Below are 3,301 nucleotides of genomic sequence, written 5' to 3'. Positions count from 1 at the left end.
TGCAGCGGAGTGTGCGCTGATATGAAACTTCCTGGCAGATTAAAACTGTGTGCCCGACCGAGACTCGAACTCGGGACCTTTGCCTTTCGCGGGCAAGTGCTCTACCAACTGAGCTACCGAAGCACGACTCACGCCCGGTACTCACAGCTTTACTTCTGCCAGTACCTCATCTCCTACCTTCCAAACTTTACAGAAGCTCTCCTGCGAACCTTGCAGAACTAGCACTCCTGAAAGAAAGGATATTGCGGAGACATGGCTTAGCCACAGCCTGGGGGATGTTTCCAGAATGAGATTTTCACTCTGCAGCGGAGTGTGCGCTGATATGAAACTTCCTGGCAGATTAAAACTGTGTGCCCGACCGAGACTCGAACTCGGGACCTTTGCCTTTCGCGGACAAGTGCTCTACCAACTGAGCTACCGAAGCACGACTCACGCCCGGTACTCACAGCTTTACTTCTGCCAGTACCTCATCTCCTACCTTCCAAACTTTACAGAAGCTCTCCTGCGAACCTTGCAGAACTAGCACTCCTGAAAGAAAGGATATTGCGGAGACATGGCTTAGCCACAGCCTGGGGGGTGTTTCCAGAATGAGATTTTCATTCTGCAGCGGAGTGTGCGCTGATATGAAACTTCCTGGCAGATTAAAACTGTGTGCCCGACCGAGACTCGAACTCGGGACCTTTGCCTTTCGCGGGCAAGTGGTAGAGCACTTGCCCGCGAAAGGCAAAGGTCCCGAGTTCGAGTCTCGGTCGGGCACACAGTTTTAATCTGCCAGGAAGTTTCATATCAGCGCACACTCTGCTGCAGAGTGAAAATCTCATTCTGGAAACATCCCCCAGGCTGTGGCTAAGCCATGTCTCCGCAATATCCTTTCTTTCAGGAGTGCTAGTTCTGCAAGGTTCGCAGGAGAGCTTCTGTAAAGTTTGGAAGGTAGGAGATGAGGTACTGGCAGAAGTAAAGCTGTGAGTACCGGGCGTGAGTCGTGCTTCGGTAGCTCAGTTGGTAGAGCACTTGCCCGCGAAAGGCAAAGGTCCCGAGTTCGAGTCTCGGTCGGGCACACAGTTTTAATCTGCCAGGAAGTTTCATATCAGCGCACACTCCGCTGCAGAGTGAAAATCTCATTCTGGAAACATCCCCCAGGCTGTGGCTAAGCCATGTCTCCGCAATATCCTTTCTTTCAGGAGTGCTAGTTCTGCAAGGTTCGCAGGAGAGCTTCTGTAAAGTTTGGAAGGTAGGAGACGAGGTACTGGCAGAAGTAAAGCTGTGAGTACCGGGCGTGAGTCGTGCTTCGGTAGCTCAGTTGGTAGAGCACTTGCCCGCGAAAGGCAAAGGTCCCGAGTTCGAGTCTCGGTCGGGCACACAGTTTTAATCTGCCAGGAAGTTTCATATCAGCGCACACTCCGCTGCAGAGTGAAAATCTCATTCTGGAAACATCCCCCAGGCTGTGGCTAAGCCATGTCTCCGCAATATCCTTTCTTTCAGGAGTGCTAGTTCTGCAAGGTTCGCAGGAGAGCTTCTGTAAAGTTTGGAAGGTAGGAGACGAGGTACTGGCAGAAGTAAAGCTGTGAGTACCGGGCGTGAGTCGTGCTTCGGTAGCTCAGTTGGTAGAGCACTTGCCCACAAAAGGCAAAGGTCCCGAGTTCGAGTCTCGGTCGGGCACACAGTTTTAATCTGCCAGGAAGTTTCATATCAGCGCACACTCCGCTGCAGAGTGAAAATCTCATTCTGGAAACATCCCCCAGGCTGTGGCTAAGCCATGTCTCCGCAATATCCTTTCTTTCAGGAGTGCTAGTTCTGCAAGGTTCGCAGGAGAGCTTCTGTAAAGTTTGGAAGGTAGGAGACGAGGTACTGGCAGAAGTAAAGCTGTGAGTACCGGGCGTGAGTCGTGCTTCGGTAGCTCAGTTGGTAGAGCACTTGCCCGCGAAAGGCAAAGGTCCCGAATTCGAGTCTCGGTCGGGCACACAGTTTTAATCTGCCAGGAAGTTTCAATTTAAAACTTGGTTCATAAATCTCTGTCTTACCATTATATAATCTATCTGATACCTTTTAGTATCTCCAGGATTCTTCCATGTATACAAACTTCTTTTATGAATCTAGAACCAAGTGTTAGCTATGATTAAATTATGCTCTGTGCAAAATTCTACCAGACAGCTTCCTCTTTCATTTCTTCCCCCCAATCCATATTCACCTACAATGTTTCCTTCTCTCCCTTTTCCTATGCTCGAATTCCAGTCACCCATGACTATTAAATTTTCGTCTCCCTTCACTACCTGAATAATTTCTTTCATCTCATCATACATTTCTTCAATTTCTTTGTCATCTGCAGAGCTAGTTGGCATATAAACTTGTACTACTGTAGTAGGCATGGGCTTCGTGTCTATCTTGGCCACAATAAGCCACAATAATACATTCACTATGCTGTTTGTAGTAGCTTACCTGCACTCCTATTTTTTAATTCATTATTAAACCTACTCCTGCATTACCCCTATTTGATTTTGTATTTATAGCCCTGTATTCACCTGACCAGATGTCTTGTTCCTCCTGCCACCGAACTTCACTAATTCCCACTATATCTAACTTTAACATATCCATTTCCCTTTTTAAATTTCCTAACCTACCTGCCCGATTAAGGGATCTGACATTCCATGCTCCGATCCGTAGAACGCCAGTTTTCTTTCTCCTGATAATGACATCCTCTTGAGTAGTCCCCGCCCGGAGATTCAAATGGGGGACTATTTTACCTCCAGAATATTTTACCCAAGAGGACGCCATCATCACTTAACCATACAGTAAAGCTGCATGCCCTCAGGAAAAATTACAGCTGTAGTTTCCCCTTGCTTTCAGCCGTTCGCAGTACCAGCACAGCAAGGCCGTTTTGGTTAGTGTTACAAGGCCAGATCAGTCAATCATCCAGACTGTTGCCCCTGCAACTACTGAAAAGGCTGCTGCCTCTATTCAGGAACCATACATTTGTCTGGCCTCTCAACAGATACCCCTCCGTTGTGGTTGCACCTACGGTACGGCTATCTGTATCGTTGAGGCACGTAAGCCTCCCCACCAACGGCAAGGTCCATGGTTCATGGGGCGGATATCCCAGCCAACTGCTTATTTAATTCTAATTATCTCATAGAAAAGTGACTCATTGTGGAATGGTGTTGCTATCTCAGAATCTCGGTCATTTGCTTGAATGGATCGTAAAATATTTCTCACCTAGCATCTTTATTTTATATTACTACTGCTCATTTGGATGTATGACAGCCATACTTGTCACTATGTTAGCTCAAGCAACAATTAAGAAATG

The 3,301-nt window shown here is 47.5% G+C and overlaps 1 non-coding gene across 1 annotated transcript; it reads left to right on the top strand.

The window, feature by feature from the left end:
- Nucleotides 1-1,585: 1,585 nt before the first annotated feature.
- Trnal-caa lies at nt 1,586-1,660 on the top strand. Its single transcript has one exon. It is a non-coding gene; the product is annotated as a tRNA-Leu (tRNA).
- The last annotated feature ends 1,641 nt before the right edge of the window (nt 1,661-3,301 follow it).

This window comes from Schistocerca americana, chromosome 3 (assembly GCF_021461395.2).
Source record: "Schistocerca americana isolate TAMUIC-IGC-003095 chromosome 3, iqSchAmer2.1, whole genome shotgun sequence".
NCBI lineage: Eukaryota > Metazoa > Arthropoda > Insecta > Orthoptera > Acrididae > Schistocerca > Schistocerca americana.
This window is presented reverse-complemented; position numbering and strand designations above follow the sequence as displayed.